We start from the raw sequence: 17,980 nt of genomic DNA on the forward strand, positions 1-17,980 counted from the left end.
CAGTTTCTTTCTAATTACTCATTTAAGGTCTTGAATACGGTAGTCATTTTTTAGGTAACCTTTATGATTAAAGGTCAGATAAGAGCAAGTATGATATTACCTATTCATTTGGTAGAGTCTTAAAACTCTAAAGGACTGTGTGAAAACTACCAGTATATGGGTTGCAGAGCTTAATAATGGAGCATAGGCAACAGAAAGCTGCTCAACCAAAGAGTAGATACAAGTGAAGGCTCCAAAGGAACCGTTCTCTGCTAGAATCAGCAGTCCATATACTTAACTGCCTGTGGCTTAGATTGGCTTCATCTGGTCCACATCTGTCAAATGTCACCCAATAGTCCAGGAAGGGTACTGAAAACCAGGGCAGATGGAGTTGCTCTGCAATGATACTCTAATTGTTTCATTGTACAGAACTTTTTACAATACTAGTTTCCTAAACTCATGCTTTTCTCAATTGTTTTTCCAAAACTGGCTTACACTATGAGGTGGCAATCTTTATCTGAACTCTTGAATATCACTTCTGTGGCTTTTCTGTTGTATGTGCACCTTTCATAGCACAGCATTTCTGATTGTGTCTACTCCCAGGTTTGGCCCTCTAGATTACTTACTTGATATGTACCCAGGCTTGTCATATTGATAATTCATCTGCATTGACACTCCACTCATGGTTTTGTTCTCTCAGGACTCGGAATATCTACATTCCTTCCCAAGCTTTGCTGTAGGTCAAATCATTGTTCCTCACCTGGTTCCACCTGGTCTACCCAGGTCCAAGGAAAATTACAACTAACTGTCAAAATAGAGAAGAGAGAAGCAGATTGAGATTTTTCAGAAATGTTCCTATATCCAATCCATGACATTCTAATTTAAAAGTATATTGTATATCCATCTCATTATTCTTTCTTATGAGGATTCAGGAAGACTCACTCTACACATTCACTGGTCTAAGGACTAACAGAGATGATATTCAGAATTATGGACACTACACATCGTCTGATAGGTTTCCTGTTCATGAAATACTCACCCCCCTGTTTATTTTGTGCAAAATTGTAGGACTCAGGTATTCTTGCAGAACCTTCTGGGACAATTTAGGACAAAACATATAAAATATAGGATGATCACAAAAGTGAACCTAAACAAATTTGAACAATAGACCTAATTTTCTTTTTCTGTCACCTGTTTCCACATCCCAGTCTCTCCACAGAGGTAGTTAGTGATTCATTATGTTATTATCTGTGCCTTATCTTAACATTTGCTTCCACCTGTAACCTTCCATTTGCTTATGATAGAAACCAGGAACCCATGTCTGTTCCTATATCCAATCCATGACATTCTAATTTAAAAGTATGTTGTATATCCATCTCATTATTCCTTCTCAACAGCCACTACCCAGGTCACATTTGTATGTCACACCATTGTCTCTCACTAGAACTAATATCCTTGTGTTCTGGCTGGTCTTCCTGCTTCTAACCCTATTCTCTTTTAAGTCACTCCAAAACACACAATAGGCAGAATGATAGCGAAATCACAAAACCCCATTACGTTGTTACTCTGCTTAATTCTTTTCTAAGTCTTCTCTTTGCATCTAGGATAAAATCAATACCTTCTCACAGCCAACAAAGTCTAGCATGATTTAGGCTATTCTTTCTTTTCTGGCTACATCTAGTGCTTTTCCCCCGTTGATTAATTATATTCCAACAGTCCTGACCATTTTCAATCTTTCTCAAGTTTGGGGCTTTGAACATATATTTCTAATATTCTTTAACATCTCAATTATTATTTAGCCTTCCATTTCCGTCTGATTTGTTCCTTCTTTAATGAGGTCTTCCCTGAATCTCCACCTTAAGGCAGTTCTCTCTGTGATGTAATTTTATGGTACATTGTAATTTTCCCTCAGCATTTTTCTTGGTTTTCATTTAGGCACTTGTTTGTGTGAATATTTCTATAGTGAGCATCTTCTCAACAGGCTGTGAGCTCCATGAGAGTAAGGACCATGCATCTTTTGCTTTCTACTGCATCCTAATGGTTAGCACGGGGATGGGCACCTGGTAGTCATTCAATATATTTGTTGAATGAATGAATGGAAATGCCATATCTCATCTTTGTTTAATTATCAATAAGACTATCTTGTGTAAAGACTATTTGGTATCCTTCACCTCACTGGAGACAGCAGAGACAAAAAGGAATAAAAATTCCTGCTCTTGTGGATCTTACTTTCTAGTGTGGGAAATCAATAATAAACAATAAACACAATAAATTACATAGTGTTTTAGAAGGAGATGTGTGGTAAAGAGAAGAATGGCGCAGAGTAATGGAAATAAATAGTGCCAGGGGAATGTGATTTGCCATTTTAATAAAGGATCAGTTTAGCCCTTATTGAATAGGTCACATCTGGGGAGAGACCTGAAGCACATGATGGTGTTAGCTATTTGGATATTTAAAGAAGGAATTGTCCAGCCCAAAGAAACAGCTAGAGCAAGTCAGATGATGTAGGTCTTCTTGCCTACTGTCATTACTTTGGCTTTCACAATGACTGAGTTGGGTGAGCCATCAAATGGTTTCAGCAGAAGAGTGACAGGATCTTACTTTTGCTTTAAGTGTATCCAGATGGCTGCTGTGTGTAGAATAGATTGTAGTGAGGCCTTGGTAGAAGAAGGAAGGCTAGACAGGAGACTTCTGAAGAACTCAGGCAAGAGATGGTTGCTTGATTCAGGATATAGCAGGGGACGTGGTGAAAACAGTTGGATTCTGGATGCAGAAGGTAGAGACAAAAGGTTTTGCTGATGCATTGGATGGGGGTTTGAAAGAAAGTTAAGAGTTAAAGTAAGTCCAAGGTTTTTGGCTTGATTAATGGAAAGGATAGAGTTGTAATCAAGTAAGAATAAAAGAGGACAGATGAATATGTTTGGGTGGAGTTGGTGAGATCATGTTTATTTGGAGATGCTGGTGGAGAGATTAAATGAGTGGTTGGATATGCAAGTCAGCAGGGCACCATGAGAGAATGATGAATGTGGGAGGTATCAACCTATGGATTGTACTTAAAGGCAGGAGAATAGATGATATCACCATAGAGTGAGTACAGATAGCAAAGAGAAAAAGACAAATATCTGAGGACAAAAATCACTTGAATGTTAAAAGATTTCAAAGAAGAATTTTCTTCACAGCCAATGCTGAATCCAAATACACTGAATCTGTCTTAAAATTGGTGTTTTTTTTACTTGAATCCTAGCCAGGATTTTTCTGAAAGGCAATGATTTTTCCCCATAGAAATATAAAAAAATCCATAAAACCCTTGTGTTTTACTACATTTAGAAACAAGTATTTGTTCAGTAACAGAGGCCTAAATTCTTTTTGTTAAACACCAGTTAATGATACTTAAATTTATGACAGACAATATACGTGCTTTGTGGAATATGACTTATCCTTAAATAGATTCTAGCATTATTTCCTCAGTGAGATAATTAATCTTGGAATTATGAAGTCATTATATTTTGAATATGGCAATGGAATTGGGAAAACAAAGTTATATATATTTTTAGTCTTCTGAATAGTATAATATTGTACAGACACATTCTATTAGAAGTTAGAAAAAAAATAGCAAGGTTGTGCTTAATTTTAGATTCAGGTTTGTTCCAAACAACTTTGAAGGTCAAACTTGGTTCTAGATAATTCACTGATCTGAGGGAATTTACGGAAGTTGGGGTGGCTTCAGGGTTAACAAAAGAATTCAAGCCTTTGGGTTTAGTTCAGTTCATGACCCCACAGAGCCACTACTGAGTAACTGAATCAACTGGGGTTGAGCTACTGAAGTGGTCCAACTTCAATTTCACGTTCATTGTGGTTCAGACTGATGCCCTGAAAGGAAATGAGCACATGTGGCATGGAAACCATTCAGCTACATGCCTTCTGCTCTACTGTGGGCAACTGTAATGGGCTATTTGGTAAATCACTTTTTTTGGGAACTCTGAGGTCTGGAGTTTGTACTACAACACTTTTTTGAATTGTGTATTTCTCATCTGTTTGTGTCAGCTGAGACAGAAAGCAAATGTTTAGCAAAGGATTCCAAACTCTTAGCAATACTTAAGCAATACTAAAAGTATGTGGAATGTAATCTCAGTTTCTCAATTGCACTCTGTTATTTCTAAATATAAAATCCTTCTAAGACTTTTTCTCGATGGTTCTATTCCTGTCCCTTAAGAAATATAATGAAGATGGTAGTAAAATATAAGAGTAGTTTAGAGTCACACATGCCTGCAATCAGAGCCATTGCTGCCTAACTGGGTGTAATAACATGAATGTTGTCTAGCAACATAAACTGTCTGAGTAGTAGTTCCTTTACCTGTAAAGTGGGATTAAGAGTAACGCTCTCTGGGGCTGGCCCCGTGGCCAAGTGGTTAGGCTCCCACACTCTGCTTCGGTGGCCCAGGGTTTCACCGGTTTGGATCCTGGGAGCTGACCTAGCACCCTCATGAAACCATGCTGAGGTGGCATCTCCCATAGGAGAACTAGAAGGACCTACAACTAGAATACACAACTAGGTACTGGGAAAAGAGTAATACTCTCTGGGTTAATTTGAAAACATAAAATAAAATAATGCATTCAAGTGTTTAGCAGAATGCTTTCCACCTAGTAAGCACTCAGTAAATCGTAGTTATTTTTCTTTGGTACCACCAATCTTTCTTAGTCACCATACCTTGTTTTCATTCCAAACAATTGACGTGTATATTTTTTTTTGCTGAGGAAGATTTGCCCTGCGCTAATCTCTGTTGCCAATCTTCCTCCTTTTGCTTGAGGAAGATTCACCCTGAGCTAACATCTGTGCCAATCTTCCTCTATTTTGTATGTTGGTTGCCACCTCAGCATGGCTGCTGATGAGTAATATAGGTCTGTGCCTGGAAGCTGAACCCGGGCTGCTGAAGTGGAGTGTAGAGAGCTTAACCACCAGGCCATGGGGCCAACCCCCAAACAATTTAATAATTTACCAGTCTTAAGTTCTGACATTTTGGGGCATTATATTTTTTCTAAATGAACTTTATTGAGATACAATTAACATACAATAAAATGTACCTATTTTAAGTGTAAATTTGGGTGAGTTTTGACAAAGTTATACACCTTGGTAGCCACTACAACAATCAAGACATAGAACATTTCCATTACTCCAACCACGTTTCCTGAGGCTTTTCCAAATAATTTTCCCACTTCTGCCCCAGGCAAAGGCAACCACTGCTGCTTTCTATCACTGTCGATTATTGTCTTTCTAGAGATTCATATAAATGGAGTTCTATAGGATGTACTCTTTTGTGACTGGCTTTTCTTCACTCAGTATAATACTTTTGCTATTCGTTTGTGTGTTTGCACGTATCAGCAGTTCATTGTTTTTTATTGCTGAGAAGGATTCCATTGTATGAATATGATGCAATTTTTTAGCCATTTGCCTGTTTGTAGACATAGACATTTGCTAGATGGTTTCTAGTTTTTTACTATTTTCAATGAAGATCATTTATGTATAAGTTTTTGTGTGGTCATGTATTTTCATTTCTCTGGGAAATATATAGGAGTGTAACTGCTAGGTCATAAGGTAAGTATATTTAAACTTGATAAGAAATTGCCAAACTTTTTTCGAATGTGGCTTTAAGTTCCCTTCGGCAAGGATACTTGGTGTGGTTTATTTTAGGAGTCAACTTGACTGGGCCATGGGTGCCCCGATATTTGGTCAGACGTTATGCTGGTGTGTCTGTGAGGGTGTTTTTCATGAGATTCACATTTCAATTGTTAAACTGAGTAGAGCAGATTCCTCTCCCTGATGTAGGTGGCCCTCACCCAATCAGGTGAAGGCCTGAATAGGACAAAAAGGCTGATCCTCCCACAAGCAAGATGGCGCTCCTCCTGCATGACAGTTTGAGCTGGGTCATAGGTCTTTTCCTGCCTTTGGTCTCGAACAGAAACATCAGCTCTTCTTGGATCTTGAGCCTGCTGGCTTTCAGACTGCAATTTAGAATAAATTGCTTTCCTGGTTCTCAGACCTTTGAACTCTGATGGAAACTACACCATCCGTTCTGCTGCATCTCCAGTTTGCTGATTGTAGATATTGGGACTTTTTAGCTTCCATCATCACATGAATCAATTTATTATAATAAATCTCTTTATATAGATATACACACATCCTATTGGATCTGTTTTTCTGGATACCCTTGAGTGATACAGTAAGTCTTACTAATTTTAGCCTTTCTAATGTTTCTTTTTATATCACATAATAGTTTTATTTTGCATTTTTCTAATGATTAAAAATGGTAAACATCCTGGGGGCCAGCCCCGTGGCATAGTGGTTAATTTCAGCACACTCCCTATTCCACATCTCGTGGAGGTTCTGCTTCTGCAATTGAACACTGACTAACAGTTGGTTTTTTTTGAGGAAGATTAGCCCTGAGCTAACATCTGCTGCCAATCCTCCTCTTTTTGCTGAGGAAGACTGTCCCTGAGCTAAATCCATGCCCATCTTCCTCTACTTTATATGTGGGACGCCTACCATAGCATGGCTTGATAAGCGGTGCGTAGATCCGCACCCGGGATCCGAACTGGCAAATCCCGGGCCTCGGAAGCGGAACTTGCAGACTTAACAGCTGTGCCATTGGGCGGGCCCTGACACTTGTTTTTTAAAGGCTAACATTTCATTTAAAAACCCACTCTATACTTAAACCAAACTTATTTAATTCTTGGTGGAAATGATCAGGAATTCTGCAAAAAAATACAACAAACAAATTTTGATATATTTGTCACTTATAAGTCCTATAGTTTACTCACTATATCTCTGAACCAAACTTTTTGTTTAATTATTGAAGGAAAGAGTCATTATCACAAGCATATAAAACAAAATAAAACTCTTACATTCCAACAAAATGTATATTTACATATTTGCTATATATGTGGCATAAATGTTTTACGTAATGATGTGATCTTATCTTTAAAATAAAAATATTTTTTTTAAGCAATGCAACCATTGTGGTTTGGTAGAGATGTGAAATTTGAGTACCTCCAGTAATATTTACTTAATATTGACCTTATCAAAATGGAGTACTACATAGATTTTTTAAAAAAAACCTTTCTTCAGGGATTTTTATGCATTAAGTTGATGCTGTTTCGTTCATGTTGCAGTTAAACTTGGAAAATGAAGTATTTGTATTCAAGCTCTCCTTTAAAATGTTTATTTTAAATCCTTTGACTCTAGACCAAGTATTCTACTTACAATGAAACTCAACAAAAGGCCTTCTATACAGACGCATCACATTGCGTGTTCCCTGGCCTCAGTATAGAGATGCTGGTTTATAAAAACTCTACCACATTAATGAAATGCAAGTCTATCACAGAATGACAACTGGAGAAAGAACACAATCTACCATTAAAAAATTGCCATTAAAATAATTAGTCTGCCTTTAGTACATATTAAATAACTCACCAATGTAGTTTGAGTATAATGTCTTCAAGCAACTTTTCTTTTGTCATGAAGTATAGCAAGGCATTGATCAAGCTCTGTTTGCTTAGCTACAGGCATTTCTTAAACTCTAGGGCCATCCTCAGTGTCCTGGGAATTTTTAATACATTGTCCACAGGTGGCATTTCTTACAGCCCAGAGATGTGGAGTCATCATAGACCACCACGCGTAGCTGGTGCTGTGGATTGACAATGGAAGAAGGAAGCTGCCCACAAATATGGACCGATTGGAAAGACTCAGCTGAAAGTCAGGCCTGAGCATGGTAATAGTGTCAGGACACTGGTCCTTGGTGTGCTGAGTGTGACATCCAGAAGACTACACTTCTAAGAGGCTGACTATGCAGCACTAGCAGAATAAGAAGTTATAAACTGACTCTTAATTTGACTATTAATTTTCTCCTCCTTTCCTATGGTTTTATTAATTCCTAATTCAATAAACATTTAAGTAATATCTATACCGTTGTAGGTCTGGCCATTCAAAGACAAATAAGATGTGGAATCCGCCCTCTAGGAACTCATGTTAGGATACTCATGTCTAAGGATAAACATTTGAATAGAAATATCCCAAAGACAGGCATTTAAATAGAACATAAAAATAAAATACATTAAAAGCAATACCAAGGGCCAGCCTCATGGCCTAGTGGTTAAGTTCAGTGCACTCCACTTTGGCGGCCCAGGTTTGGTTCCTGGGTGTGGATCTACCCCACTTGTCAGTGGCCATACTGTGGTGGCAACCCACACACAAAATAGAGGAAGACTGGCAGAGATGTTAGCTCAGGGCAGATATTCCTCAAACAAAAAGAGGAGGATTGGCAACAGATGTTAGCTCAGGGACAATCTTCCTAAGCAAAATAAATAAATAAATTAATTAAATAAATTAAAAGCAATATTAAAATATGTACGGCTTATAATGTTGTTAAAGAAGAAACAGCAATTTCCTCTTTCTGGAAGCCCTGAAAGCTTCAAATGAAAGATAATGCCTGATCTGTGTCTGGAGGGGTCTTACGTGTGTGGTGTACCTGTGGATATGCATAGTGGTGAAGGGTTCGAGTGGATGAAAGCATTCTAGGCAGAGCAGCATTATGTAAGATATGGTGGTGTTTTAATTTTGCAGAAGTTTCACTCTTCCTTCACAAAAAGGATATTTGAGGTGACTTTAAAGGTACTTATATATTCAATATTTAATGAGTAGCTATTGGACTCCTAAAAATGCTGGGCATTGTTAAGGACACTTGTTCACCTGTTCACATCAGTCAACAAAACAGACAAAGATCCTATTCCTCATGGAACTTAATTTCCAGCTGGAGAGACAACAAATAAATCCAATAAATAAATAAATTATATAGTATGTTGGAAAGTGGTAAATGCTATGGAAATAGGAAAATCAGGGTAGTTTGGTGGGTAGCTGGACAGCAGGATAGGAGAGGATGGGAATATGGCATTATTAAATGGGAATGTCAAGGCATGCCTCACAGATAAGGGATGATTTATCAAAGACTTGAAGGCAGTGACAGTATAGAGGGCTAATGTTTTCCAGGCAAAGAGGAGAGGAAGGCAGCAGATGTGGTGGGTGCAGAATGAGCTCTGAAGAGAACAGTCTGAGGGCAGAGGTGATGAGAGAGGCTAGCTTGGGGAGCTGCGGATGGTAGCTCATACAGGGTCTTGTAGAGCTCTCCAGGCCATTAGGAGGACTTCCACTTTTCATCTGAGTAAAGTTAGGAATGATTGCTAGGTGTTTGAGTAAGTAGTGACATTACAGACAGGTTTTGAAAAGACTATCCAGCTGCCATGTTGTGAACAGATTGCAGAGAGGCAAAGTTGGAAGCAGGCAGACCTGCGAAGAATTTCCCATAGTAATCCTCAAAAGAAAATTGCGACTTGAACTAGAGTTCTAGCAGTGGAGATGTTGAGAGGTGGTCCAATTCTGGATTTGACCTTAAGATGGGCCTGGCATGAATTCCCGATGGGTTGGATGGGAGTATGACAGAAACAGAAGAATCAAATATGACTCTCGATTTTTTGGCTCGAATGAATGAAAGGATGGAGTTGCCATTGATTAAGATGGGCAAAGCTGTGTTGGAGTATATTTTCTAGGTCTATCAGGAGATTAGTTATGAATATAGTAGATATAACGCATCTATTAGTCATCAAAGTGTAAATATTGAGTAGACAGTTGATATACTGCTGATGTTCAGGAGAGAGACTTCTCAGTTGGAGATACGCATTTGGAAGTCATCAGCATAGAGATGGCATTTAAAGCTAAGAGACAGGGCGAGATCTCCCAGAGAGAGTGTAAATGGAGAAGAGAAGAGATCCGAGACTGAGCTCTGGGACACTTCAGCATCATATACATACACACATGTATATATGTTTATATCTTACACATATACTTATGTATATTTCATAATATATATAATACATACGAAATAGAAGTATGTGGTTACATATTTTACGATTACTATTTATGACTAAGGACAAAGGGAGATAAGTGGCATAATAAGATATTATGAAAAAGATAATTTGTACTTTGAAACGCAGGCTCTGATATACCATATAATTACTAAAATTGGGCCAAAAGATGAGTTCTGAAACTCTGAACTTTCCAGGGGCCAAAGTAAGATTGACTTCATGTTGTTGGCCCACAGTGTGGGTGGGTGGAAGCAGCCCAGCACGGGCTGAAGGGGAGGCAGGAGTAAGATCACGGAGGGCTCCAATTTGGGCTTATAGAAAGCTGGTTCATATCCCCAGGCCACACTGGCTGTTGAGAGGCAGCATCTGTTTTGAATACACTTGATATCTGCTGGTGGTTCTGTACCCATCTTGTACTAGTTGACACATATTTTAAATAGCACCTTGCTTGTGAGATAGGTTAAAGTGCATGAACTTCCCTTTTAGATTCGAGAGACTTGAAGGACTTGAACGATGACCTGAACAAATTGGCTACCTCAAATTTTTATTTGTTTGATTATTTACATGTTTTTTTCTTTTATTCTTTCTTTCTTTTTTTTTTTTTTTTGAGGAAGATTAGCCCTGAGCTAACATCTGCTTCTAATCCTCCTATTTTTGCTGAGGAACATTGGCCCTGAGCTAACATCCATGCCCATCTTCTTCCACTTTATATGTGGGATGCCTACCACAGCCTTGCTTGCCAAGCAGTACATAGGTCCACACCTGGGATCCTAACCCGCGAACCCTGGGTTTCTGAAGCGGAACGTGCAAGCTTAACTGCTGTGCCAGCAGGCTGGTCCCTATTTTTTTTACTTTTAAAATTTTGGTGCAGCAGGATGTAGCGTAGATTAAAGATGGAAGATAAAGATGGAGGAAGGAATGTCAGTTAGAAGACCAGGTTAATTGTAAGGATGTAGCCTTGACTTAAGGCAGTGCGATGGAAAGGAGGACCAGAGGAGTGACTTGAGAGGGATTAAAAGGCAGAAAAAGCAGACTGGAGATTCCTTACATGTGGGATGAGGCACCTAGACATGGCGATGTGGCTGGCGGTATTATTAGGAAGGATAGAAAAATATTCTCAAAAGAGGAGTTAGGGCGTAAAATATGAGTTTTGTGTTTGTTGAACTTGAGAGACCTATGAGATAACCAGTCTCATGTGTACTTTCATTTTTGCACTTTTGGTGAAAATTAAAGTTAGCAATAAATATTTGGGAATGATCAGAGTAAGCATAGTGGCAATGAAAACTGTGGGGAATTCTGAAAACCTTTCCATTGCTTCATTTCAAATACTGTACCAGATTACAATTTCCTAAAGCACTCAGGAAAAGAGGGGCAGATCAGTGACCCATTGCTTGGAGGGTAAAATTGTCTGCATGTATCATAAAAATCTCTTTCTGATGTGCTCCAACTCAGTCTTTCCAGCTCGATCTCCCATTATAGGATTATAGGTCTCACTCATTGTGTTTTGATGAAATCTGACTTACTTTCCCACAGTTCTGTTATTTTTGGCATATTATTTGATTTGCTTGGGATGCTCTCGTCTCCTTCTCTATAAAACTGGGTATTCCCATCGCTTAAATTCACACTGCATTTGATATTAACATATTTTATTTATTTATGTCAAACTGTAACTGGAAAATAATTCTAAAAGTGATATGAAAAATATAATTAAAATCACGTAAATATAAAATAGGTGAATTTGTCTCTCCAAAGGAAGATTTTAAAATTTTCATTAATAAAATATGGTAAAGCACATGTCATGCTAGATTGTGGCATCGAGTCCACACTTTCATATAAATCTAAGAGGTGAATTGTTGGGCTTAATTAACTCTTCTCTATTTACAGCTATCGTTTATAAGACGGCGTCTCTTTAGGGAGCAAACATCTGCCATGTGATTAATATGTCTGGGAAAATTTGAGTCATGGTTTATTAAATGTGGCTTGGAGAGAACGACGTAAAACTTAACCAAACAAAGCGAAGTCAATACATTTGATGCCGGGCAAGCCAGAAACAGTCATCTGTTTTCAGCTAATTGATAATTTGATCATTCAAGCAAATTATGGAGGAAATGAGGCATTCCCTATATCAGAGAGTAATAATAGGACTGGTTGAGATGCTTTCTTTCAGGGAATCCCCTTAAAGGGGAATCAGTGTTTTAGATTAGAACCAAGCTCAGAGACCATGTAAGGCAGCCTGTTGATTACTGAGAGCTCACTTACACAGCAGAGATTGACCTGCCCAAGCTCAAACCACTATTCTATCTGCAACTGAGAGAGATTGAGGATTTGCCCAGGTCAATAGCTGGGTAGTGATGAAAATAGAATTTTTCAATAATTTCTTGGCACCACTCCAATTTTTTAAAATATCAAACTCCTCTGGATTCTATTAGGTGTTAACTGCATATGAATATTTATGAATGTAATGTGTACATGTGAATATGTTCACAGTATGGACATAAGAGGCAAACATTACTTCATAAAAGTTAGCTATGAAAATGCTATATTTTTGCCTGTTAATGAGGTACAATATAGAACAACTAAGCTCCTTTTGAAAAATATGAATTGGAATTTATGTAATTTACTCCTTAGTTTAAAACTATTTAAAAATTAGGTCTCTTCTATGTCCAGCCCTATGGGTTCAGAGTTCAGAACCAGGTGGGATTCTAAATTAAATATGGATAAGTTAAAATGTAATTCCCTAAGGAGAGTTTTAAGCTGTCGATCTCGTTTTTTTGAGCAAACTTTTATTATTGAAGTACAATCACATAAAATGCATAGATCTAAAATGAATTGTTGAGTCAATGCACTTGGATAACGGTTACTCAGCATGACATCTAGAAAATGATCAGCACCAGAGAAACTTCCCTCCTGCCTTCCTGGTCATTAATCTCCCTCCACAGGGTAATCGCTGTTCTGATCTCCATCACCCTATAGTGTTTTTCTAGGTTTGGCATTCATGTAAATGGTCGTCATACATAAAGCTGCTATGAGGACATGTACACGTCTTTGGAGTATATTAATGAGTAAAATTGTTGCATTATAATTTAGAGCTAGCAGATAACTAAATTCAGTTTCCCAAGACATTTTACCAATTCAGATTCCCAATAGCAACACACAAGATTTTTAGTTGCTCCAATTCCTCACTCACACTTGTTATTATTACCACATGTGTGTGTTTCATATTAGTGTTCTCGTGAGCACAGAGTGGTATTTCATTGTGGTTTTAATTTGCATTTCCTTGAGGATTAATGATGTTGAGCATGTTTGGCCATTTGAGTATATTCCTTTGTGAAGTACCTGTTCATCATATTTTTTGTCCATTTGTCTGTTAGAGAGTCTTTGCAGATGTTCTTTATATATTCTGGATGTGCATATACATATACAATACATATATATAATATAGATGTATAAAATATGTGTATTCCTTTATACTTTTCCACTCTCTTAAAGGTGTCTTTTGAGGAAGCTAGAGGGTCATAATTTTAATGAAGTCCAATAGGTCATTTTTTCTTTTATGGTTAGTAGTTTTTGTGTCCTTTTTTAAAACCTTTACAAGTCCCAAAGCTTATGAAGATATTGCTGTATGTTTTCTTCTAAAAGTTTAACGTTTTACCTTGCACATTTAAAATTAGAATTCACTTGGAATTGTTTTTTTGGAGTATGATGCTAAATAGGGTCAAAGTTGCTTTTTTCCCCATATGAATAGCCAACTTATTTAACATGATTTATTTAGAAAAAAGGCCCTCCTTGCAGTGCCACCTGGATCGTAGGTCAGGTTGCCATGTGTGTGTGGATGTGTTTCTGAACTCCTTATTCTGCTCCAGTTGTGTATTTCATTCAAACGTTGTCTTAACACAATACTATCTTATTACTATAGACATATAAGTCCTGATATCAAAATCCTCCAACTTTGCTCATCTTCAAGGGTGACGTACTCATTCTTGGCTCTTTGACTTACCATATAAATTTTAAAATCAACTTTTCAAAGAATACTACGTATCAGGATTTTGATTGGGAATACATAGAAGATTAGGAGAGAACTGATATTTTAAAGTATCGAATCTTCTTAATCATTAAGTTGATCTGGTCCTCCATTTATCTAGATCTTTAAAAATTTCCCTCAGTAATTTTCATAGTTTTCTGTCTAGAGGTCTTCCATATATTTTGTTAGGTTGGTTTTTATGTATTTGGCTTTTTTGATGCTATTGTTAATGTCGTTATTTTATATATTTCATTTTCCTATTATACGTTGCTAATATATAGAAAGAATTGATTTTTATATGTACCTGGTAATAAGCAAACTTGCTAAACTCATTTATTAATTCTTAAGGTTGATTAGTAGATTCATTTGGATTTTTTTTACACAGTCATGTCATCTGTGAGTGATGACAATTTTACTTTGCTTCATTATACTCTTTATGCTTTTTAAATTTTCGTTTTGCTTTATTACATTTGATATGTCCTTCAGCAAAATGCTAAATGGAAGGAGGGTAGAGCCCGACCATGTCTTAGTCTGGCTCTCAGGGGGAAGGATTTCAATTTTGTCCCTTCAAGAATCATATTGACTAGGGTTATTTTAAAAGACACTCTTTAATCAGATTAAGGAAGAGTATCTCTATTTCTAGTTTTCTAGAAATTTTTATCATGAATGGGTGTTGAATTTCATTAAATTCTTTTTTTCTGTATCTATTGAAAGAATTGTGTTTTTCTTTTTTATTCTTTTAGTGTGATGTATTATATTGACTTATTTTCAGATGTGAAACCAAATGCATTCCTGGAATTGATTCCATTTTGTCATGATGTGTCATTGTTTTTCTGTATTCCTGGATTTGATTTGCTTATATTGTGTTTAGTTTTGTTTTTATTAAACCAACGTCCATGAGTGAGATTGCCTTATACCTTTGTTTCCCTGTAATTGTCAGGTTAGTATAAAGGGGGAGTTTACACACGTTTTCTATTTTATGACGAATTTTTGAAGATCAGTGCTGTTCTATCTTTTTGTAAAGATTGGTGTTATTGTTTCCTTTTCTTGAAGCCATTTGAGCCTGACTTGTTCTTTAATTATGGTTTCAATGATTATAGTAAATATAGAACTAGTGAGATGTAATATTTTTTCTTGTCGCAAGTTTTGGTAAAAGTTTCTCAAGAAATTTGACTATGTAATCTAAATTTTCATGATTTTTTATCTTTGTATTTTTTAATAGACTTTATTTTTTTAGAGCAGTTTTTGGTTCATGGCAAAATGGAGCAGAAAGTAAAGAGATTTCCCATGTACCCCTGTCCACACAAATGCACACTTCCCCCACAAGTGACATCCTGCACTACAATGGTACCTTTATATGATCGATAAACCTACATTAACACATCATCACCCAAAGTTTGTAGTTTACATTATGGTTCACCCTTGGTGTTGTCATTCTGTAGGTTTCAACAAATGTATAATAACCTCTATTCACCACTCCTCTATCATGCAGAATAGTTTCACTGCCTTGACATCCCCTGTGCTCTGCCTATTCACTCCTCCCTCACCCCTCCAATCTCTGACAATCGCTGACCTTTTTATTGCCTCCACAGTTTTGCCTTTTCCAGAATGTCATATATTTAGAACCATACAGTATGTAGCCTTTTCAGATTGGCTTCTTTCATTTGGCACCATGCCTTCAAGGCTCCTGCTACTCCTTCATGTATTTTAAACTCTGTTATTAGATGCATCTATGGTTATGCAATGTCTCTTTTTATCTCTGGTTATAATCTTGCCTTAAAGTCTATTTTATCTTATATTAAAATTGCCATTCCGGCTTATTTTTCATGATATATTTTTCTTCCATACATTTATTGTCAATTGATCACTGCCTGTGACTAGCATCACTTCCTTGTTTCCGCTCCCTTCTGCATATAAAAGTCTTTCATTTTGTACAGCCCCTTGGAGCCCTTTTCTATCTGCTAGACTGGATGCTGATTTGAATCAATTTTTGCTCCAACAAATTCTCAGAACTTTTAATATGCCTCAGTTTATCTTTTAGTACCAGATTTGTGGAGGATATGGATGGCAGAAAGTAGGTTGGTACTGCATAAGGAGTTTCTAGTCAGATACTATTTTCAAACAGAAAATAGAAGTTTTTTTCATGAGGAGCATGAATTTCGAAGGGAGAATACTAGATTTGTCGGAGGAGGAAATCTAGAGATGCTACTATTTGACAACTCAAAACTCAGAGTGAGGTATGTCATTTTCCTATTTGGCATAGAAATTGAAGAGACTAATATAGAAGGGAAGATGTATTTAATATGTCACATACTTTAGAAAGGAGAATTTTGTTGATATTCTGTTGATATTTTCTATAAACTTAATGACTGGTGGCAAATTAACCAGGATAATGAGACAGGTTTAAGAAATATTTAACAGTTCATGTCAGTAATTTCTGCTGAAGATAAATTTCTTGGCTAGGCTGCAGCTTTTCTTTTGTCCTATTTTGAAAGGAAAGGAAAATTAACCTAGTGCAAAAAAATAAGGCAATTAACATCAGGACATTTATTCTAAAGGAGATTTAGGAAACAAATCTGCAGTCTTCTTAATTAATGGCAGTTATTACAGATCAATGACCTATTGTCTGTAGACAAGAGGTCACAGAAGGTACCAGGAGAGCAACAGTGCAAGAAAGCAGAGGTGATGGTAATGTTACTATTTATGCCACTATAATTAGATATTAGCCAGCCAGCTCTTCTTCCATTAAACTCATTTATAACAGTGAAAGTAGAGTGGGCTGTTTGCATTTAAAAAAAATTATTATGGAGAAGATTGGGGAGTGTTCCCTGTATCTCCCATTATATGGAGGTACAAATTCAGGGATTAGAATGACATTTAAATTGGAAACATAGAAAAGAAGGCAATATGGATGTTAAGATAATAAAACAGTTTCTCAGGCCAGCTCTGGTGGCCTAGTGGTTAAGTTCGGCTCATTCCACTTCAGTGGCCCGTGTTCAATTCCTGGACATGGACCACATCTGTCAATGACCATGCTGTGGCAGTGGCTCACATAACAAAAAAAATAGGAAGATTGGCAGTGGATGTTAGCTCAGTGTGAATCTTCCTCAGCAAATAAATAAATAAAAATGAAACCGTTTATTAGTAAACACATGGTCCAGTCAGTACTTTTTAATTTAGAAAATTGAGTAGAAAAATAGAAGGAAAGCATGCAGAAAAGGAAACACACAATTCATTTCTTCATCTTTAGCAAAAGGTCAAGGGATGTTGTAAGCATAGTAGTAACACTTCCCAATCTCTATTCTCATCAGAACCAAGAAATTTAATTCTCTCCCTTCTAACCAATGCCTTGTTTTCTTCTTGGCCCCTGGAAATGCTTCTGCTTTCCTCATAGATATTCTGAGGTCAGCCACCAGGCTGGTTACACAATATTCACTATTAAATATGATCCTTTTGTTACATTTGCTCTTGCAAATAATGCCGTCAAGAGATACCCACAATCATTTTCCTGAATTTTATCCAAATAAATGAGTTCCAGCTAGTGACCTTTTAAAAATTGAGTACAAAAATAATTATTTAAAGGTATTTTGAGAAAACTCTTGTTTACTAAGCATTTACTATTAGAGAGGTACAACGCGCAGTACTTTATATCTAATTAGCTGCTCATGGGTCTATTTATAGTAATTGTATGACTTTGGACAAGACTCTCCAAACTCAATTTTCTTATAGATAAAATGTATATAATAAAAATTTGCCTATTTCATACATTCGTTGAAATGATTCATGAAGATAATGAATTTCAATCATTTGCCAAAGTGCCTAGGATATATTATGTACTCAATATTATTTAATAATTGTTAACAATTATATGCTGAAGATGACACGATTCTTTTAATTATTTTAAATATTAAAAAACTCCTAGAATTTTTTCTTTAACTAATATACATTCCATCTAGAAGTATACGAGATGTGTATATTTTCTGCACAATATACCAGTACAGGGTATTAGAACTGAAAAAAATTATTTGTTAAGATCTAAACCAAGTTAGACTTTGAGAATGAATTCAC

At 36.7% G+C, this 17,980-nt stretch overlaps 1 long non-coding RNA gene across 2 annotated transcripts in view; it reads left to right on the forward strand.

Moving 5' to 3' along the window:
- The window catches only part of LOC111770939 (uncharacterized), a 136,211-nt gene that overhangs the window by 103,964 nt on the left and 14,267 nt on the right, over positions 1-17,980 (forward strand). The gene's annotated exons all lie outside the window — the stretch shown is intronic.

This window comes from Equus caballus, chromosome 27, assembly GCF_041296265.1.
Source record: "Equus caballus isolate H_3958 breed thoroughbred chromosome 27, TB-T2T, whole genome shotgun sequence".
NCBI classification, from domain to species: Eukaryota; Metazoa; Chordata; class Mammalia; order Perissodactyla; family Equidae; genus Equus; species Equus caballus.